The sequence below is a fragment of the Macaca mulatta genome, chromosome 15 (assembly GCF_049350105.2).
Source record: "Macaca mulatta isolate MMU2019108-1 chromosome 15, T2T-MMU8v2.0, whole genome shotgun sequence".
NCBI classification, from domain to species: domain Eukaryota; kingdom Metazoa; phylum Chordata; class Mammalia; order Primates; family Cercopithecidae; genus Macaca; species Macaca mulatta.
In genome coordinates this window covers 50,721,774-50,745,171 of record NC_133420.1, presented here as the reverse complement: position 1 = coordinate 50,745,171, position 23,398 = coordinate 50,721,774, and the positions used below count along the sequence as shown (strand labels likewise).

At 43.9% G+C, this 23,398-nt stretch overlaps 1 long non-coding RNA gene and 1 other non-coding gene across 3 annotated transcripts in view; one reads left to right on the top strand and one right to left on the bottom strand.

Moving 5' to 3' along the window:
• The window catches only part of LOC144334854 (uncharacterized), a 179,471-nt gene that overhangs the window by 86,689 nt on the left and 69,384 nt on the right, over positions 1 to 23,398 (top strand). The window lies entirely within an intron of this gene.
• Positions 19,533 to 19,639, bottom strand: LOC114672963 (U6 spliceosomal RNA). The gene has a single exon (XR_003723477.1). It is a non-coding gene; the product is annotated as a U6 spliceosomal RNA (small nuclear RNA).

Sequence of the window (23,398 nt, the reverse complement as noted above, 5' to 3'; positions counted from 1 at the left end):
GGGTAAGAGCATAGAGGCAGAGGAGAAGAGAATAAAAGCTATTAGCCTGGTGCAAAAGTAATTGCAATTTTTGCTATTACTTTTAATGGCAAAAACTGCAATTACTTTTGCATCAACTTAATGTATCTACACACTTTGTTGGGCACACTCTACCAGGCATCTTCTATTCATGATCTCATTTCAACCACACCGTCAAGCTATGAAGGAGATATTTTTAGGGTGTTGAATGATGACCTCCAAAAAGTTATATTCATGTTCTAACTCCTGGAGCTTGTGAATGTGACCTTCTTTGGAAAAAGGGTCTTCACAGATGTAGTTAAGTTAAGGATCTTGGGGATGAGATTATCATGGATTATCTGGTGGGCTCTAAATCCAATGATAGGTTTTATTTTATTTTATTTTATTTTGAGACGGAGTCTCGCTTTGTCGCCCAGGCTGGAGTGCAGTGGTAGAATCTCCACTCACTGCAAGCTCCACCTCTCGGGTCCACACCATTCTCTTGCCTCAGCCTCCCAAGTAGCTGGGACTACAGGTGCCCACCACCACACCTGGCTGATTTTTTGTATTTTTAGTAGAGACGGCGTTTCACCATGTTAGCCAGGCTGGTCTCGAACTCCTGACCTAAGGTGATCCGCCCGCCTTGGCCTCCCAAAGTGCTGGGATTACAGGCATGAGCCACTGCGCCCGGCCCAAATGATAGATGTTTTTATAAGAGCCACACAGAGGAGAGATACACAGGGGAAAGAGATGGCCATGTGAAGATGGTGGTGGAAATTGGAGTTATGCAACTCTAAGTCAAAGAACACCCGGAGCCACTAGAAGAGATGAGGAAGGGTTCTTCGTTACGTATATACTTCAGAGGGAGTCTGGCCTTACTGATACATGTATCTTTTTTGAGACAGAACCTTTCTCTGTCACCCAGGCTGGAGTGCTGTGGTGCAATCTTGGCTCACTGCAACTTCTGTCTCCCAGGTTTAAGTGATTCTCGTGTCTCAGCCTCCCAAGTAGCTGGGATTACAGGTGTGCACCACCACACCAGGCTAATTTTTTTGTATTTTTAGTAGAGACAGGGTTTCACCATGTTGCTCAGGCTGGTCTTGAACTTCTGAGCTAGGGTGATCCTCCTGCCTCAGCCTCTCAAATTTCTGGGATTACAGGCACAAGCTTCCGCTTCCAGCCCCTACTGATACTTCGATTTACAGAACGATGAGAAAATATATTTCTGTCTTAAGCCATGAAGTTTGAGATCATCTGTTATGGCAATACTAGGAAACTCATGCAGATTATCTTTATCTCCATTTTCCAAATGAGAAAACTGTATCAGAGAGGGTGAGTGTTTTTTGCAAAGCCACCTAGCTCATGAGGAACTGTAACTCAGGCTCAGGTTCATCTGACTCCAAAGCCGGTACTTAGACTCTTCAAGTGGACAATGGGAGAGTTCAAGGGACGCCTAGGATGAGAAAAGTCAGACTGGATAAACGGAAGAAGGCTGGGATTAGCCAGGCACTGGGGCACGTGCCTGTGGTCCCAGCTACTTGGGAGGTTGAGTAGGGAGGATTTCTTGAGCCCAGGAGGCAAAGGCTGCAGTGAGCTGAGTTGGCACCACTGCACTCTAGCCTGGGTGACCGAGTAAGACCCTGTCTCAAAATAAACAAATAATAAAATAAAATAAAATAAAATAAAAAGATGGAAAATGAACCTTTCAGTTCTGAAGCAGAGCTTTGAAGGCAGAGAATTTCCTGAGGAGAAATGTTCCTTCCACTAATCCCACAAAAGGTGGTGAAGAGGGGATTTTGAGGGGAATTTTGGTGGTTGTATTTCAGAGATGGTCCCAAGGCCAGTGGTTTTGGTGAACACTGGTTGGGCAGCTCATCCATGGGGCACCCAGGCAGCAACTTTTCAGCTAAGTCAGCAAGAAGACTCACACCATTCTGAGCTTGGAGAAACACAGATTTCTTTCTTCCTTTTTTTTTTTTTTTAAAAAAAAAATTCATCCTTCTCTCTCTCTTTTTTTAAACACAAGCCAGGCTGGGAAGAGCCTCAATAAGGAAGGAAATCAATAGGAAATGCCTTTAGAAAATGAGATTTTTTTGAAAGCGTGTCATGTCTTCATTTTTGATGCAAAGTATTGGGCCCTGCAATTTGAAACAGGAAACAGCAGAAAGCAAAGGCAGCCAATGTGAAGACATGCAGAGGTCCCTCCTTTCAGAAGCCAGCTGCAGTGACAGGGCTGGCAGCAGTGGATATGGGGCCAAGTCACATGGAGGCCAGTTGAGGAAACAGTGGGTGTTGGCCTGGAGAAGAGCAGTCTTGGGCAGGACATGAGAGTTTTCTTTGCACAACTGAAGAGCTGTCATAGGGCAGTGGGAGCAGGTGTGCTCTGACGGGGTCCAAGGTGAGGAACTAAAACCATTGGTCTGGCTATATCACAGGGAAGTAATAGAAGAAAACAGTTGAAGGCTCTAGAGCCAGGGGTTCAAATCTCAACGTCACCACTGGTTAATATTATTAAATTTTTAGAGACAGGGTCTTGCTGTGTTGTCTAGGCTGATCTCAAACTCCTGACCTCAAGCAATTATCTCACCTTTGTCTCAGTGATTACAGGCAATCCCAGTGCTGTATTACGGGCATGAGCCACCTCACCTAGCCAAGTTCACCACCTATTCACTTGGACATGTTATTTATGCTCTCTGGGCTTCTGCTGCTTCATCTGTAAAATGGGGCTAACAGTAATACATTTCTCATCGAGTTATTGAGAGGATTAGATATATGTGTAGGTATAAAATTAAATCTGCCCAATTCTCTCTATTATAGTCATATATAACTATCTAGTATTTTTTTTTTCTTTTTTTTGAGATGGAGTCTCACTCTGTCGCCCAGGCTAGAGTGCAGTGGTGCGATCTCAGCTCACTGCAAGCTCCGCCTCCTGGGTTCATGTCATTCTCTTGCCTCAGCCTCCCAAGTAGCCAGGACTACAGGCGCCCGCCACCACACCCGGCTAGTTTTTTGTAATTTTTTAGTAGAGACGGGGTTTCACTGCGTTAGCCAGGATGGATCATGAGATCTCCTGACCTTGTGATCTGCCTATGTTGGCCTCCCAAAGTGCTTGGATTACAGGCGTGAGCCACTGCCCAGCCAATACTTTTTTTTTTTTTTTCAATACAGAGTCTTGCTTTGTCACACAGGCTAGAGTGCAGTGGTGCAATCTCAGCTCACCACAGCCTCCGCCTCCCAGGGTCAAGTGAGTCTCCTGCCTCAGCCTCCCGAGTGATTGGAATTACAGGTGTGTGCTGTCATGCCCACTAATTTTTGCATTTTTAAATAAAGACAGGGTTTTGCCTTGTTGGCCTGGCTGGTCTTGAACTCCTGACCTCAGGTGGTCTGCCTGCCTCGGCCTCCCAAAGTACTGGGATTACAGGCATGAGCCATCGCGCTTGGCCTGTAACTATAGATATATGTCTCAACAACTGTCTTTTGACTGAGGATGGTGGCTCATGCCTGTATCCTCACACTTTAGAAGGCAGAGGTAGCAGGATCACTTGAGCCCAGGAGTTGAGACAAGCCTGGACAACTTGATGAAACCCCATCTCTACCAAAAAAATACAAAAGTTAACTGGGCATGGTAGCATGCACCTGTAGTCCCAGCTATTTGGGAGGCTGATGTGGGAGGATGGCTTGAGAATGGGAGATGGAGGTTTCAGTGAACTGAGATCATGCCGCTGCACTCCAGCGTGGGTGACAGAGCCAGGCAGGCCCTGTTTCAAAAACAACAACAACAACAATCTTTTTCTCTGCATTTGACTACATGGATATTTGATTTCTCTACATATAGTCAGTCACATGTAGAGAGAAAGACAGTTGGGTTCCTCACCCATGGGTTCAACCAAACATGGATCAAAAATATTTTTTTAGAAAGCATCTTTACTGAACATGTACAGATTCTTTTTTTCTTGTCATTATTCCGTAAACAAAATAGTATAGCAAACGTAGTGTAACAACTACTTACATAGCATTGTATCAGGTATTATAAGTAATCTAGATGTGACTTAAAGTACTTGGAGGATGTACTTAGCTTATATGGCAAACCTACATCATTTTATATCAGGAACTTGAGCATCTGTGGATTTTGGTATCCTCGAGAGTTTCTGGGTCTAATCCCCCATGGTGACCGAGAAATGACTGAACAGCTCTTGAACAGTACCCTGTAGATGTTAGCTATTTTTAGCTCTTCTTGGAGAAACCAAGGAAGACTTTCTAGAGGACATGGAGCTGGGATTTAAAAGGTAGGTATGGGATACATCTGAGCAAGGGCATGGCTAGGAGGAGGACTGGCAAGCATAGAGGCGAGGAGAGACCTCTCCTGGTATGTTGGGCTGCTCCATGTAGTGTAGCATCCCGTAGGGAAAGCAATGAGAGATGGGGTTGGAGGAGCTGCCAGGGCCGGTTCATGGAGAGCTGGGTATCTGAGTCAGGAGCTTGGTCCTGTAGATCAGTGCTGCTTAAACTTGAGCATGCATCGGAATAATCTAGGGGCTCATTAGAACACACACCATTGGGTCCCACTCTTAGAGATTCTGACCCGGTAGGTCTGGGGTGGGGGTTGAGAATTTGCCTATTGAGCAAGTTCCCAGATGACACTGATGATGCTAGTCCAGGGACCATCCGGAAACCATCCCCCTCCACTGCAGGTGGAGAACTTTGATAACTCCTGCCGTAGATCTCAAAGGCAATTGGAGGATTGAGCCAGGTTCAAGGGCAGGTCTCAGGAAAAATGCACTCCGTCTTGCTACTGCTGAGGCCACGTGAGCATCCACCTGAGACCAGAGTGGACGAGTATCTGGAGGGGGAATAGCAGGGGCTGGCATCCTCTGTTCTCTGAGAACAGCTACAAGCCTATTTGTTAGTAGACCCAGTGGCAGCAGAACTCAGTAGGCATGCTCCAAGGGCAGGGTGGCAGCTGGGTGCCACTCCAGGCAAGTTCACCCTCGATTTTCTGTCTTTATTAAGGGTAGCCACAGAAAAGGTGACCTACTTCCTGGGGATCCCAGGGATAGACAGCCGAAATCCAGACAGCAAAGGAAAACCTCTTAACTGCCACCCCTCCAGACCCATGGCCCACGGCCTGACGCCCACCTGGGTCCCTGTCAGTAACTGCGGCGGCAGCTTCCTGGGTTGCTGAGGCGGAGAGGATACCGATCAAGGCTTCATCCCACTCTCTCTCTCTTTCAGTGCTGGGGGAAAAACAATATTTAGTTAGTTAAACACCCGGCTACAGTTTCATTGGAAAAGCTGGATTTGATTAGGAGACTGCAGGGATTGATTTATGAGGGCAGCTGAAAAAAAAGAACAAGCGTAAATATGGAGAACTCACCCAAATGATGACTAAGAGAGGACGAATATACAGAGTCCTCACAAGCGGAGACGGAAACGACTCATTAAGGTTTCTGGTCCCATCTCGGGTTTATGTAGTCACAGTTCCTGACTGAGTATTTTTCAAGATCTCAGCCTAGACCTGTTTTAAGTCAAGGGGTACTTCAGATGTGGAGGTGCCCACTTTTCCTAGGAGATTTTCACCTCTAAAAGAAATAGTTTTTCAGACATATAAAATGGATATATTGTATGATATATTGTAAATGAATATATTCTGTATAATGGTATGTAATATATATGGCATAAAAATATATATGAAATATAATTTTTTTTCTTCCTGTAGCAGGCTTGTAAAGGGATATTCACTAGTGCATTGTTTCAAAATGAAAAATTGGGAACAGTCTAAGCTGTCCGTCACTGGGAGGATGATTAGATAATGGATCACTTCCCCAGACTGTGGAATTGTAAGGGGCGGTTTACAAAGAGTGCTGTAGTTCTGGGTCTGTACGTGCAGTGATCTCGGGTGCAGGCAGTAAGATTCAGGAGAGCATGTGGGGTTCATCTCTTTAATGTAAAAGCAGGCCAGGCGCAGTGACTCATGCCTGTAATCCCAGCACTTTGGGAGGCTGAGGCAGGTGGATCATCTGAGGTCAGGACTTTGAGACCAGCCTGGCCAACATGGCAAAACCCCATCTCTACTAAAAATACAAAAATTAACTGGGCATGATGGCAAATGCCTGTAATTCCAGCTACTCTGGAGGCTGAAATACGAGAATCACTCGAACCTGGGAGGTGGAGGCTGCAGTGAGCCAAGATCGTGCCACTGCACTCCAGCCTGTGCAACCGAGTGAGACTCCATCTCAAACACAAAACAAAAACAAAATAAAAGCACATACATACACACAGAGTCACATATTTCTGCTATGAACAAACAGGGGTATAAACTCATAGCCGAAGGCTTGGAGGGATGCACATCAGAATTAGGAGAGTGGTGGGGTGGGTGAGTCTCAAGGGAGGTTTCTGCTTTGTATGTAATGTTTGAGTGTTTGCATTGAGATGTATTGACGTATTACTTTTAGAATTAAAAAATGATTAAAAACATAAGCAAATCTTTCCCTGAACTCCTATGGGAAGAATGACGGGAACCGCAGCTCCAGCCTCTCCTTACCTTTCCCCAGGATCTTGGCAGTGTCCTTTGCTCTTCAGCCCGTAGGATCTCTCTCTTGTCTTTGGGTCCTACTGGTGCCCACATGTTCCAGTAGTCCCTCCTGCTGCCCTGCCCTCCAAGACAACCTGGCCTTGACCTGAGCCTCACGTCAGTGTCACCCATGTGACTGGCCTCACCTCATCTCACCTCGGCCCACAGAGAGCTGCCTCCTGGGGCATCTCCAAGAAAGCCCCCTGGGCTCCAGCTCTCCTCTTGGACTGGCTCTTGTAGTTTGGCATGACCCCCTTTTCCTTACCTCCCTCTTTGCCTCCTTCCTTCTTCTCTCTACGGGAGCAGAAGAAGTGGGGGTGAGACCACATAAGCCACACCATCACATAAGAACGTCCTCCAAGGTCCCACACCCTCTGGGGGTCTCTGCATGCCCCAGCCTACCTCCCTTTTTTCCTTCCCAAGATATAACCTTTCTCACTGGCCCACTGCCTAGGAAGTGATGGGCAGTTGTTACTTCTGCACTGATTCCAGAATCTCGTTCCTGGGAGGTCTGCCCTGGTGGTGCCCACTGGTCGATGGTGGGCAAAAGAGAGATCTTCTGGGACACTTGTGGGATCCTGTTTTTCCACTTCCCTCAGTAACCTAGCCAAAAAGCACACTAGCTGAAAGCGCCTCGCTTTTCTCATTTGTAAGCTGAGAAGACTGGCTTTGATGGTTTCAGAACTTGCCTCCAGCTCTGACATCCAGTGTTTCCTCGCATGCCTTTGTCAGTGCTCACCTCTGCAGTGTGGCTCTGGGACCATCTATCTCATTCCAACAGCAACCCTGTGGAGCAGGCAGGGCCACTCACATTTTCTCCATCCTACAGTGTATGGAGACAGCCTGCAAAGACAAGGCTTCGAGATGTCAAGGATGGTCCAAGCTCATTCAGCTGGTATCAGGGTCCTGGGCAGGAATTTGCAAAGAAAAGTCTTCAGAGAGCCTATTCAGAAGTAAGAGTTTCTCTGGTGGATAAGAGGAAAAGGATCACCCAGGCAAGGAAAGAATTGCATAAAGGAATTAGGGGTGAGAGGACAGGAGCATGGTGATTAGCTCAGTGAGGCTGGAGGAAGGGAGTATGAAAAGGAATTGGATGGAGAGGCCATTGAAACACCTTTCCATCTCCTTATAAATAAGTCTACCTCAAATATTTCCTCCTCCAGGAAGCCTTCTGGCAATGGTGTACTGGTAAATGTTAAACAATCATTATCTCTCCAAAAATTAAATAAAATAAAGAGCCTTTATTTATAGTGTTGGCCAATGACCCCCCCCGGTCCGATATCAAGTTGGCAAAGTGAAGTTGCTGAATGCTTAGGAAAAAATACACAGTCAGCTCTGGGAAGCAAGTCAGTGCCACCTCCAGCACACCACACGGTTACTAACTCTTCTCTCTGCCCTGAAACATCTGGTGGCCTCTGTGCCTTAGCAACTATCACAGAGCTGAAATCATCTGGATATAGGCCTCTTACATGAGACTGTGTGAGTTTTTAAAGGTTAGCACCCATGTTTTGATTAAAGGATTTAATGATGATTAAGTGAATTCAATCTATTATTAAAATGTGTGAATACATATAACACACTTAGAAGTGCTCATATAAGTGAAAACTATGCCTACTAGTTGTTACCTTTGTCTCCCAGTAAAGGCCAGAGCACCAAGATGTCTATTGAAGGGATGAATTAATTCTTAACCTAAATGGGTACCCAGGCTCTGTTTTCCTTATTCTTCTTGTTTTTACAGATTATTGCTTTGCTGAAAATGAATTTTTAAATTTTATTTTATTTGTTGTAAAGATTGGGGTCTTGCTATGTTGCCCAACCTGGTCTCAAACTCTTGACCTCAAGTGATCTTCCCACCTTGGCTTCCCAAAGTGCTGGGATTATAAGCTCGAGCCAATAGGCCTGGCCTGTACAAAATAATTTAGAATTCTATGCAAGTTTTTGTTTTGTGGCGAAAACTCTCTCACCAAATTCCTATGGACAACAAGGGCCCTCCCAATCCATTCTGTCAACACTGGCACAATCATGGTGTGGTGTATTGGATTTGGATTCTAATGGAGGCTGCTCACTTTTTTTCGCTGGGCATCTGAGTGCTCTTAGCCAGGCATGGGGTTGAGGAGGAATTAGGTCCTCAGCCTTCTTAGTCCCGGAGTGTCTCAAAATTCATTGTTATTCCATGCAGTCCACCCAGACCATGACAAACAGTCCTTTTAATATAATTTATTTGAAGTATCCCAGATAAGTATGTCATCTGCTTTCTGCCAGTACCTGGACAATATCAAATCTGGTGTCTGGGCATGTAAAAAGGACTTACTAATAATAAGGTGAGCAGCCACCCCTTTTTCAGGATTTAGCTTGGGCATTATGCCCAGTCATTTTTTTGTTTTAGTTTTTTTAAGAACCATTATATCATTGAATCCTCACAAAGGCGCTATTGGGAGATCTTAATTATTATACCCATTTTGCAGATGAGAAAAGGAAAGCTTTAAGGTGTTAGTGATTAGCTAAGTCATCGAGCTAGTATGCAGGGGAATCAGGATTCAAATGAGTTAATGTGAATAATACTGTTATTTGGCGAACAGAGACCAAGTCTTAGCCTCTGACTCTCACTGCAGTCTTGTACCCAGAGGTGCTTGGTAGACACTCGCTGGTGGATGGAGACTCAGTTCAGAGCCCTAAGTGTCTGCCTTATCTGGGTTTTCCGGGAGTTCTCCCTCTGGCTTCAGGGCCACACGTGCCTCTACAGACCCTTGCTGCTTCTTCAGAGTGGCTGGGCTGCTGTGTTCCCCAACAAGCCCCGGCGATGGAGTTTTTCTTTCATTACTTCTTGCCCATATTTCTACATGCTCTGAGCTGCCAGCGCAGCCTCCTTGTTCCTCCACCCTCTTGGTCACTCAGGCCCACTGGTGTTTACAATACGCCTCCAGCATCTGTGGACTTCATTAGGGCCTGTGCTACACCCTCTTCCTGCTCATCGGTGCAGACTGCATGAGGCCAGACTGAACACAGCTCCCCAGGGTGCTTGCCAGACGCTTCCACCAGCCCTGCCAGATTCCCTTCTCTGGGGACAGCCAGCCAACCTCTAATCCAGGTGTCTCTGCAGGATAAACATTCCCCATGGGGCACCAAAGCCATACTCTGTTCTAGCCTGTGCTATAGTTAGCACTATTTGGGGAGTGACTTAGAGCATTAGTTTTGAAGTCAGGAAGACCTGCCACTTAGTAGCGCTGTGATCTTGGTTCACTGGCCTTACTTCTCTGACCCTCATGTTCCTCGTCTGGAAAACTGAAGGTAAAAAGAGTTGAGAAATGGGATTGTTCCATGGAAAGCACCTGGATCATCTTAGGTGCAGAATTCATTCTCTTTTCCTCCTAATGACCACTTTGGGGACACTAAGGAGCAAGAAGTAGAGAAAATTGGTCATTTATTTGCTTATTTTTGAAGTGTTCTTGACTAGGTGTTGATATATTATCAGAGATTATAAACACAATTGTCCCCATTTTATAAACATTCCACGTTCAGAGAGCTTAAATTAATTTGCTCATATTCACCCAGATAATAGGTTGGGTTTACCATTGACTCTAATTTAAACTGACTCTTTAATTTTCTCTTGTCATTTTTTTTTATTTTTAGAAATGAAAATAAGCAAGTGATATTAGCCAAAATGAAATTGCCTGTATTTCTTGTAAAAAGATAGTCCCCTTTGCTCTCTGCACTTTTTGTTTGTTGGTTTGTTTGTTTGTTTTTTGAGACAGAGCCTTGCTCTGTTGCCCAGGCTGGAGTGCAGTGGTATGGTCTTGGCTCACTGCAACCTCCACCTCCTGGGTTCCAGCGATTCTCATGCCTCAGCCTCCCCCGTAGCTGGGATTACAGGCATGCACTACCATGCTCAGCTAGTTTTTGTATTTTTAGTAGAGATTGGAGTTCGCCATGTTGGCCAGGCTGGTCTCGAACTCCTGGCCTCAAGTGATCTGTTCCCCTCAGCCCCCCAAAGTGCTAGGATTACAGACATGAGCCACCACACCTGGCCTATTTTTCTTTATCCAGAGATTCTCTCTTGAAAGTAGTTGTCATTTGTGACTCCATAATCTCATTATCTAATTCTCTCTGCTCCTTGGATGAACTGAACTTTCCAAGCCCTTTTTGAGATATTGCCTATCAAGGATGAAGTGCAGGAAAGTCATACTCTCAGTGGACTGACGTGGGAGCGTTTATTCCATAGGAATCAAGTCAGAACTTGGTTGGGGCTAAAGTTGGGGATGGTCTGGATGACAGAATGAATTTGACGTCATTGTCATTGTTATGAATTTTCTCCTCATTAAGCTCAGAAATTGAGGCATGTTTAAGAGTTTCTTTCTTCTTATATCATTGTTTTATTTGAGAATTAAAATAGGGCTGTGAGCTTTCACTCACCACCATATTATGAGCTCCCTGCTGGGTCTCACTGATCTCTGAACCTCCTCGTATGGCCCCTTCTACAGTGCTTTGCATACAATGGCGGGCAAACTTGAATGAATTAACATTTAATGAGCACTCTATTGTTCTCTATATTATTCTGTTTGCTTGCATGGATAGTGGTAGACCCGGGATCTGAACCTGGTTGGAGCCTCCGGCTCTACATGTAGTGCTTTCCTCATACTTCAGCTGTCCATCAATATCTCTATCAACGATGGTTGTTGAGCAAGGTTTGTCTTTTCTTTTAAAGGCTGCCAGTGGTGTCATATATGTTGTTGGGGGAAGGAGGGTGCATAAGAAATATAGAGAGAGGGCCGGGCACGGTGGTTCACGCCTGTAATCCTAACATTTTGGGAGGCTGAGGCGGGTGGATCGTGAGGTCAGGAGATTGAGACCATCCTGGCCAATGTGGTGAAACTCTGTCTCTACTACAAATACAAAAATTAACCAGGTGGGGTGGCGTGCACCTGTAGTCCCAGCTACTCAGGAGACTGAGGCAGGAGAATCGCTTGAACCCCGGAGGCAGAGGTTGTGCCACTGCACTGCAGCCTGGGTGACAGAGTGAGATTCCATCTAAAAAAAAACAAATATATATATATATACACACACACACACATATACACACACACACACACTCACAGAGAGAGAGAGAGAAGGGCAATTTTGGAAGGAGGGTGAATGAAGCAGGCGTGATCTTTCTTCACAGACAGGATTATAACGAGCCTCAGCTGACTGGTTGGTTCCCTCGGCATATGAGAGTAAAGAGGTTCAAAGAAACCAATGTGTTGCCATGGGAACTGTCCCAGTTTTATAATCTTCGTCTTTTAAAAGCCTGAAAATGAACACATGGAGAGCAGGGAAAATTCAGTGAATGGGAAGTAATGCAGGCTAATAATTTAAATACAAGTTTTGAAGAGGGAAATCAGAGAGTGGAGAAATATTTTGAGGAGACTTTGAGCTGCTCAAATTGCTTTTCCTGGTTAAGATATAATTGACTGTAGGTGAGGAAAAGAATTACGGTTCTGTCTCTGGAAAAGATGCATTGAGGTTAGTGCTTCTTGGCCAAAAAGGTATCAACCAAGGAGCATCTCAAGGAAAAGGGGGAATGGTCCTCTGTGCAGGATGACCACTTGTCTGAGCTGGAGATGCCTGACAGAGCTCCTGGAAGGAGATAAGACCTGAGACAAGATGGCTGATGGAATTAGTTAGCTTGCAAACATGGTCACAAATTATTCACCACCCTGTATGTATATCCCTGTGCAATGTAATAGCAATTCTTCTTATCAGGAGGTGGCATCTATTTCTCCAGCCCTACAGTCTTGCCTTGGCCATGACTCCAACACATGACTTATTTGGTCAGTAAGAGAGTAGCAAATGTGATACAGTCAGAGGCTTGAAAAATGCTTCAGGTGGGGGATTGCCCTCTCCTGATGCCCTTGGTTACACTGCAGCCACCAGCACGTGAATAAGCCCTGGGCAGCCTGCTGGATGACAAGAGACACATAGCCCAGTTGCTTCCATCACCCTGCTGAAAGCCAGCCAGACGGCTGAGGCTGCTGATGGCCAGCAGATTTCAGGTAAATGAAGGGCCCAGTTGATTCCACATGGAATACATGAGCTGTCCCAGCTGATCCCCACTCAAACTGTTGACCCTCAGAATCATACACAAATAAACAGTTGTGTTGAACTGCTAAGTTTTGGGATTATTTGTTATACAGCAAAAACTAACTGATGCAAAGTATATGCAACAGATGGCAAGTAGCAAGTAGGGAAAGAAAAATGCACTTGACATAGTTGTAGAACAAGGGTTGGCAAACTATTGCCTATGAGCCAGATACAGCCCACCACCTCCTAGGAAGTCATCCTGAAAGTCAAATTATATAAAACAGTGCATAAAAATATATATAGAGAGAAGGGTAATTTTGGTGTTAAAGATTATTCACATTTAACATTTTTATAAACATCTTCCAATTGCCTTCCAGAAGCTCTGTTTTGACTTTTACCAATAATGGGTTAGAGAAAATAGACACTATTGATGTGTAACATAGATCATTTCATCTCCCAGAACATAGAGGATGCAACTAGAGGAAATTTATCTTGCAAGGAGGAACTGGGGTAGCCTTGGGAGAAACTGACCATGTCATTTTAGAGTTCCTGATAGTCTAAGGGAGCAGTGAAGGTGCTGTTTGGAAGACTCAGATTCTACGAAGCTCTTCAGAGGCTGAAAAGATAAGCCCAATCTAGGCTGATGAGATGTCAGTAGAGATTGATGTCAATTTCTGCATCTGGGCTCAAGTAAACAATAGCATTAACACATGGTGGGAACCCAGTGACTTCAACACCACCCAGGTGTGAAAAGGACCAGGGAGCTCAATAAGAATCAGCAGTGGGGTGTGCTTCCATCAAGGGTAGTCACACTATTGGCTGCTTGGTGAGTGCACCCTTCTACTCTGGGCTGCTGAGACCATATCCACATCACTGGGTTCCATTCTGGCTACTGTACTCTAAGGGGGTGAAAATTACCTGGGTGGGAGTAGGTGTTTTTGAAGAGAGAATGTAGGATGCTGAAGGACTCCAGTTCATTTCATTTGAAGAAATTTTGAATGTGCCAGGAAGCCTTAACTTAGAGAAGACTCAGAAGGGACGTGAAAAGCATTTTTCAGTATTTGCGTTTTCCAGTAACAATATCTTTGTTATTTTTTAAATCATAAAATTATAAATAATACAAAAAGGTGAACACAACTTAAAAAAGGTAAAGAGGAGGCTGGGCTCAGTGGGTCATGCCTGTAATCACAGCACCTTGGGAGGCCGAGGGGGGCAGATCACGAGGTCAGGAGCTCGAGACCAGTCTGACCAACATGGTAAAACCTAGTCTCTACTAAAAATACAAAAAATAGCTGGACGTGGTGATGCACGCCTGTAGTCCCAGCTACTCGGGAGGCTGAGGCAGGAGAATTGCTTGAACCCGAGAAGCAGAGGTTGCAGTGAGCCAAGATCGTACCACTGCACTCCAGCCTGGGTGACAGAGTGAGACTTCATCTAAAAAAAAAAAAGTAAAGAAGAAAAAACAATTATCCTGAATTGTATTATACAAGAGGAATATTATTGATATCTTGATGAACATTGCTCTAGACAGCACACTGCAAATGCATGCACACACAATATACATATAATTTTACATAAAAGGTGATACAGTTTGGAGGTGTGCCCACCCAAATGCCATCTTGAATTGTAACTCCCACAATTCCCACATGTTGTGGGAGGAACCAGATGGGAGGTGATTGAATTATGGGGGTGATCTTTCCTGCACTGTTCTTGTGATAATGAATGAGTCTCACGAGACCTGATGGTTTTAAAAATGAGAGTTTCCCTGCACAAGCTCTCTCTTTGCTTGCTGCCATCCATGTAAGATGTGTCTTGTGCCTCCTTGCCTTCTGCTATGATTGTGAGGCTTCTCCAGCCATGTGGAACTGTTAAGTCCATTAAACCACTTTCTTTTATAAATTATCTAGTCTTGGGTATGTCTTTATCAGCAGCGTGAAAGCAGACAAATACAGAAGGTGTAATATTACTTTTTTAATCACTCAACACTATGTAATGGACACATTTCTGTATCAACTAGGTCATCATATTTAATAGCTATTTAGAATTTCATTGTATGTTTTGACCATAATTTATATAACCAATTTCCTATTAATAGAAATTTAACTGTTGGGTGGCTCCTGCCTGTAATCCTAGCACTTTGGGAGGCCAAGGCAGGCGGATCACCTGAGGTCATGAGTTTGAGACCAGCCTGGCCAACGTGGCGAAATCCCATCTCTACTAAAAATGCAAAAATTAGCCAGGTGTGGTGGCTCACATCTGTAATCCTAGCTACATGGGAGGCTGAAACAGGGGAATTGTTTGAACTTGGGAACTGGAGGCTGCAGTAAGCCAAGATTGTGCCGTACTCTAGCCTGGGCAACAGAGTGAGACTCCAATCCCCACCCCCCCGCCCCCCAAAAAAGAAATTTAATTGTTGAATATATTTGCTATTACAAACGAACAATTAGATCAATATCCTTAACTTGTATCATTGTTCATTTGGCTAATTATCTTAGGATAAATTTCTAGGAGTAAAACTTCTAGATTTAATAGTTACACAATTAAAATTTTCATATTATTAAACTGTCCTGCAGAAAGATTAAATCAATTTACACACTCTGATGATCTTGTTTTTATTTATATTTTTATAGTACCTTGGTGCATTTGAATATTCTTTTTTTTTTGACAGAGTCTTGCCCTGTCACCCAGGCTGGAGTGCAGTGGTATGATCTTGGCTCACTGTAGCCTCTGCCTCCTGGGTTCCAGCGAGTCTCCTGCCTCAGCCTCCTGGGTAGCTGGAATTACAGGCGCATGCCACCACACCCAGCTAATTTTTGTATTTTTAGTAGAGACAAAGTTTCACCACATTGGTCAGGCTGGTTTCGAACTCCTGATCTCAGGTGATCTACCCACCTTGGTTTCAAAATGTTGGGATTAAAGGCATGAGCCATTGTGCCCGGCCTGAATATTCTTTCATATGTTTAGTACCATTTTATTTCTTATTTATTTATTTAGTTAGTTATTGAGACAGAGTCTCACTCTGTCACCTGGACTGGAGTGCAAGGGCAGGATCTCGGCTCACTGCAACCTCTGCCTCCCAGGTTCAAGTGATTCCCCTGTCTCAGCCTCCTGAGTAGCTGGGATTACAGGCACCTGCCACCACGCCTAGCTAATTTTTATATTTTTAGTAGAGATGGGGTTTCACCATGTTGGTCAGGCTGGTTTTGAACTCCTGACCTCAAATGACCCGCCCGCCTCGGCCTCCCAAAGTGTGGGAGTTACAGGCATGAGCCACCATGCTTGGCCTACCATTGTATTTCTTAATTTATGAATTTCCAGTTAATACTTTTTGCCCATTTTTCTGTTGAACACATTTGTGTAAGTTTTTGTAGGTGTAATGACACTTTATCTCTTATGTATGTTACACATACATTTTTCCCCCAGTGTATCGGTTAAACTTCTTCATGGTCATTTGCTTGTTTGTTTTGGTTAATCGTTTTTGCTTATTAAAGTTTTCAATTTTTACATAGCAATTCTAATCATTTCTTTCATCCTTCATTATATGTAATAGTTGTCGTATGGAAGAGGATTAGACATTTATGAAGAAGACAGAATCAACCTGATGGGAGAAAGTTGCAGCATGGCAGATTTTTACTAAAATAACAAACAACTTTCTCCCAATTAAGACTGTGAGATATGGAATGCACTGTCTCGCAGGTAGTGAGATCTCCATAATTAGGGGCTGTTAAGCATGAATTGCATGACCACCCGACAGTGATGCTGTCTGGGTGAGGCCGTATGGCCTCTGGCATCCTTAATTATTTACAAGGCAGATTTTTAATGGAATGCCAATAATGTAATTCTAATTGTTTTTCCCAGAGAACTTTTTTCAAAACTGCAACACCATACGAAATTTGAGGTTTCCAAGAGCAACTGGACCAAAGTTGATGTGGCAGATCAGGCAGCACTAAATGAAAATAGCTCAGAACCACTGAAAATTATAAGAAAGCATACCAGGACATTGTTAGTGGTCATATGCTTGTCATTCATGAGTTTTACTTTCATCACCATGCATCACCTTCCAGCCACAGAAATTTCCACCGAACCATACAAAGGTCATAGGAGCTGACCTCTCATAACTGGGAATGCGGATGGATGTAGGCAAAACTGACTTCCTAGCATAGGTTGATTGTGGGCATAACCAACTCTTTTGAGAGTAGCAGAGCAAGGTGGTGCCAGGTATGCGTATAGAAGCAATCTAGTATGCTGGTGCTATTGTAAAATTGGTGGAGCTGAATTACATAAAGGAGAGGAAAGTTCTCACCAAGTAAGTCTCAGAATAGGATGAGGCTCTATGAGTCTTAATCCATCTGACTATATAGTCATTCCCTTTTTAACCCTGGGTTACTGCTGCTTGGTAGACAGAACTGGGGAAAATAGGGTCAAACTTAGACCTGGAAGAATGCTTTTACTTTCTATGAATATAAAGTAATTGAATGAATAATTACATAATTGAATGAATTCTTACATTCATTCAATAATATATAATGAAACACTACGATGTGCAAAGCATTGGGAATTCAGCAATGAACAGGAAAGACAGCAGCTCACAGCCTAGAAGGGAAGTCACCTTTAAACAATTAATGACATCATAGGTTGTGAAAGGTACAAGGTGCTTGGGTCGTTCACAGCCATGGCATTGAAACCTGTCCAGGATATCAGAAAAGGCCTTCTGGAAAGACTAAAATTAAAGCGGAGATTTAAGGAAGGAGGAAGAGGTGCTGCCCATAAAAAGGGAGGACAGGAGAAGAGAATAAAAGATGGGGCTGCATAAGTATTTCAGGGGAATAAAAACACGTGTAAAAGTCCAAAGCCAGAGAGAAATTTAGAGTCACACCTCTCTGGAGTGGTATTAGGCTGTTTCTGATGCATGCAATGTAGTAGCAAGAACCAAAATTTAAAATGAGAGTTTAACTGGAGTTTGGCTCCCAGCCTTGCTAGTTCCTGAGCATGTGACCTTGGCAAATAACATAATCTGTCTTCAAATAACATAATCTGTCTTGACCTCAAGCTTCTCATCTGTCAAATGGCGATAATAGCACCTGCTCCACAGGTTGCTGTGAGAATGGGATTAGCTAATAGATATAAAATTTTGGCCAGTGTGGGGCTAGGTTTTAAATAAGCCTGATGGAAGCTGTCAGTGACCAAAATCTATTCTTTTTACCTAGCCCAAATCTTTCTTGCTGTCTGTGAACATACATCAATTGGATCGGTTCAACAGAGTTTTACTCAGTTTCTACTTTGGGTCATTGTAGATTCAGGCACTGTGAGAATATGAAAGAAGTATGCCACAGGGATTGAAAAGTAGAAGTTAGTTGGGAAGAGAAGGTTAAAGAGGTGTTTGTCTCTTACTTTGTTTTTGTTTTTTGTTTTTTGTTTTTTTGAGACGGAGTCTTACTCTGTCGCCTAGGCTGAAGTGCAGTGGTGCGATCTTGGCTCACTGCAACCTCCACCTCCCAGGTTCAAGTGATTCTCCTGCCTCAACCTCCTGAGTAGCTGGGAGTACAGGTGCCTGCCACCACCCAGATAATTTTTGTGGTTTTAGTAGAGACAGGGTTTCACCATGTTGGCCAGTCTGGTCTTGAACTCCTGACCTCAGGTGATCCACCTGCCTCGGTCTCCCAAAGTGTTGGGATTACAGGCGTGAGCCACCGCGCCCAGCCTATCTCTTACTTTGTATGTGTATCTTCAATTCCATCTGGTCTATGAGCTCCTGCAGGAAAGGATCTGTAAAACAGGTCCTCTCTTTAATCCCAGTAAGATTCCCAAGTTTCTGATTTAGAGTAGGTGCTCAGCAAATCCCAGTTAAATAGAACCAATGAAAGTTTGGGAACTTACAGCAGATTTTAAACACTAGTAAACACATACATAGATTACAGGGGTTATCAGAAGGAAAATCTGTGTAAATCAGGGAAGGTTTATGGAGGTAAGGTTGGAAGGTTCAGCTTTTGTAGATGCTGTCAAAGGACTTTCAAAGTGGTTGTACCTTTTTATTCTTCTACCAGCAATGTATGAGAAATGAATATAGAGGGAATTTTCAGACTTTTTAATTTTAGCAATTCTGGCAGGAGAGGAGAGATATTCCATCATGGTTTTATTTTGCATTTTCTTGGTGACTAATGATTTTGAGCATCGTTCCGTATGAGTGCTAGCCATTTGAATATCCTTTTTGTAAAGTGTCTGTTCAAGTCTTTTTCTCACTTTCAAAAATTATATTGACTATTTTTATATATTATAAATGCAAGACTTTTGTTGGATTTATCAACTGTGAATCTCTTCTCTGAGTATGTGGCTCAACCATTTACTGTTCACGGTCTCTTTCTATGGAAGAAGTTCTCAATATTAATAAAAAATAGTATGTCAAATTTTTAAGGGTTAGTTCTTTTTGTGTACTATTAAAGAAATCCTTACCGGCCGGGCGCGGTGGCTCACGCCTGTAATCCCAGCACTTTGGGAGGCCGAGGCGGGCGGATCACAAGGTCAGGAGATCGAGACCACGGTGAAACCCCGTCTCTACTAAAAATACAAAAAAAAAAAAATTAGCCGGGCGCGGTGGCGGGCGCCTGTAGTCCCAGCTACTCAGGAGGCTGAGGCAGGAGAATGGCGTAAACCCAGGAGGCGGAGCTTGCAGTGAGCCTAGATCGCGCCACTGCACTCCAGCCTGGGCGACAGAGCGAGACTCCGTCTCAAAAAAAAAAAAAAAGAAAAAATCCTTACCTAATCCAAGATGATAAAGACATATTCCTAATTTTTTTTTTTAGCTTTAGTTTTAGGTTTGGGGGTACATGTGAAGGTTAGTTAACGTAGATAAACTCATGCCATGGGGGTTTGTTTTACAGATGACTTCATCACCCAGGAATTAAACCCCCAAAATATGGGAGGCTTCACAAATTTGCATGTCATCCTTGCAAAGGGGTCATGCTAATCTTCTCTGTATTGTTCTCATTTTAATATATGTGCTGCTGGAGCAAGCACAAGCATTTTTAAATGAAATCTTCTTTCCTCAACCAAAAAGAAATGCGTGCATATGGTTTAAAAAATCCAAAAAGTCTGAAGGATAATGAAATGACAACTAAATCCTCTAATTGTATGACCAAGTTCTTCCCCCCAACAAAGGCAACCACTGTTAACACTCTTTTATACAGGCTTATAGATATTTTCTATATATATAGTTATAAAAACATATGTATGAATATTCCTTTTACTTATTCACCAAATGGTACATATTAATAAGATTGTCCTGTACATTACTATTTTTGTTCAACAGTGTATCTCAGCAATCTTTCCCTATTGACCCCTTTGAAATGACCTCACTCCTTTTAAGGGCTTGCAGATAATTGTTTTGTATACAAGCTTTATAATTTAAAGCTACTGACCACTCCTAAAGGGATCGATTAGGTTGTGTTTAGTCTTTTGTTATCACAAACAGTGCTGCAATAAACATCCTTGTGCATAGGACTTTGTGTGAGCAATGAAATGACTTGTTCCAAGCGTATGGGTGTTTATAATTCTGTTAACTTTGGCCAAATTATCAAAAAGGTTACATTGGCTTATACATACTCCAGCAGCATATGAGGGTGCTTTTCCTTTCTCTGGCGGGGTAGCATTTTTTTTTTTTTGAGATGGAGTTTTGCTTTTGTTACCCAGGCTGGAGTGTAGGGGTGCGATCTCAGCTCACTGCAACCTCCGCCTCCTGTGTTCAAGCAAGTCTCCTGCCTCAGTCTCCTGAGTAACTGGGATTTCAGGTGCCCGCCACCATGCCTTGCTAATTTTTTTTTGTATTTTTAGTAGACATGGGGTTTCACCATGTTGGTCAGGCTGGTCTCGAACTCCTGACCTGAGGTGGTCCACCCACCTCAGCCTCCCAAAGTGCTGGGATTACAGGTGTGAGCCACCGCACTTGGCCCAATTTAAATAAGAAGAGCAATGAAGAGAACACTTTTCATAGAAGGAACAGCATAAACAAAGGCTTAGAGTGGAGTTTTCCAACCTCGGCATTATTGAGTGTTTTGGCTGAATAATTCATTGTGGTAAGGACTGCCCTGGGCATTATAGGATGTTTAGTGGTATCCCTGGCCTCTACCTACTAATGCCAGTAACAAGCCACCCTCTCTGCCCCTTAGGTGTGACAACCTAAAATGTCTCCAGACGCTGCCAGATGTTTTGTAGGGGACACAGTTGCTCTGGGTTGAGAATCATGACTTAGAGGTTGGGATGTTCAGGGGTCAGGCTGTGGGGGGATTTGTGTGTGTGTGTGTGTGTGTGTGTGTGTGTGTGTGTATAAAAGTGAACAGCGAGCACAGGGAAAAACCAAGAAAGCTGGTGGGGTGTTAACCCTAGAAAGCTTCAGAGTTAGTTTGAGGAGAGATGTATTTCTTCTGTTTTTTTCTCTCCTTTCATAAAAACCCACATTGCAAAAACCCATCCCTTTTTTTTTTTTGGTGAGGAGAGAAAGCCACGCACTAACCCTTCGTCTTCTTCGTTATTAGTGAGCAACCCAGGGCAGGCGCTTTGAGTGCATACAGGTTGTTCATGATCTTTACTATCATTGTAATCTCACAACAACACATGGGGGTCCTGATCAGCATGCGAAGGGCTGGTCTACAGATGGGGAAATAGAGGCTCAGGGAGAGAAGTTGAAGCCATTGTCCTTTCCGGCCCTTGGGTGGCTGTACATCTCCACAGCTCTACTCTGAGAGGCTTGAGTAGCTTTGCTGCTGCCATTACTGAAAGCCCAGTGTAAAGTCATTTGGATGATTTTAGTCATTATTTCCATCATCTGTTGAATCTCAGAATAGGCTTTAAGTCATTATTCTTTCTCTCCTCACGATTTGGTTTATTTTTGGAAGTGAAATCAATGGATTGTCTTTTGCTTTCTTTCAGAAACCTCTTTGCTGCATTTCTAACCACACCCAGGAGTAGGCATGTGGTTAGATGCTCATGGAAGGTATGACAGCCCCTCTCTGGCTCAGTTTCCTAATGGGCCAGATGATAGCTATGCTCCTGTACTGTGCAGGTCTCAGTGTGTTATTATTAAGTTCACTGCTTGGCAGAGATAACGTGTTAACTCATAGCAATAAATAACTATGAATATGTGACTTCAGCTTCTAATAAAGTACCTAGTCCATAGTAGGAGCTCAGTAAATGTTTGTTGAATGAAGAAGTATATAATCACATGGTTATCTGGGAGCAGTACCACCCAGGCAAGTGGAGCACCTGCCTTAGGTCCTGGGCCTCAGGGGTCTTGCACTTTATTTATTTATTTAATTTTTTTTCTTGAGACAGAGTCTTGCTCTGTCGCCCAGGCTGGAGTGCAGTGGTGTGATCTTGGCTCACTGCAACTTCTGCCTCCTGGGTTCAAGTGATTCTCGTGCCTCAGCCTCCCGTGTAGCTGGGATTCCAGGCGTGCGCCGTCATGCCTGGCTAATTATTGTATTTTTTAGTGGATATGGGGTTTCATCATGCTGACCAGGCTGGTCTTGAAGGGGTCTTGTACTTTAGAATGCTGTCCTTAACATCTTCTAAGCCTTTCCAGTGATCGAGACTGGCCAAGGCCAGTAGTGCCAACCAGACAGGGTGCTCTAGGCCCAACCTCCACCGTGTCATCCCCAGTCCCTGTTTTCTCTCCTTTGGAATGCTCTTCAATTCGCTTCTTAGTACAGGGGGTCAACCAGATGCCCTAGGAGACCTCTAAGGTTTACACCTATGAGATTGTCTCAGGGACCCCTGACCAGGCCCAATTCCAAAAGGGCTGCTGGGAGAAAGGATCTTTTCTTCCAGCCACAGAGTATTTCTTTTGCAGTATCACAGGAAGTTGGGTGATCAGAATGGTGCTTAAACGTTGATTTTAGGTCACTCAAATTGTTTATATATACAGGGACCCCACAGAAAACATTTGCATGGGTCTCCACATGCCTTAGGGCTAATCGTGTCTAGTAGATCATTATTCATTCATTCAGGCAGTCATTCAACGAATTCATGCCTTCAACTGACCCCTCAATTAACTAGTGTAGGCTATTATTATTATTAGCAGAGTGAACACATGCACCGGACCCCAGGCAAAGAAGTGGAGAACCCAGCCAGTGTGTGAGTTGGTTAGCAACATACAGTAGGTTATTACCACAGAGGACATAACATCGGAACTTAGGTCTTAAAGAATGGCCAGAATTTTTCCAGGAGGAACATGTCATGTTTAGGGAGGAGAAAATAATTATATGGGTCTAAAGGCTGCAGTGAGGGCTGGGAAGAGATGGCACGTGAGTTGGAAAGACAGATGTGGCCACAACATGAAGGGCCTGTTGTCAGGCTGAGGTTTCTGCACATCTTTTCTGAAGACATTGGAGAGCAATTAAATGTGTTTTAGCCAGGAGGGACATGGTTAGCTATCTAGATTAGAATTAGATTAGAATTAGAAAGTTCGTCCCAAGGGCTGGGTGTGGTGACTCACGCCTGTAATCCCAGCAATTTGGGAGGCTGAGGCGGGCAGATCACATGGTCAGGAGTTTGAGACCAGCCTGACCAACATAGTGAAATCCCGTCTCTACTAAAAATACAAAAAATTAGCCAGGAGTGGTGGCGGGTGCCTGTAATCCCAGCTACTCAGGAGGCTGAGGCAGGAGAATCACCTGAACCTGGGAGGCAGAGGTTGCAGTGAGGCAAGATTGCACCACTGCACTCCAGTGCGAGACTCTGTCTCAAAAAAAAAAAAAAAAAAAAAAAAAGTTCATCCCAGTT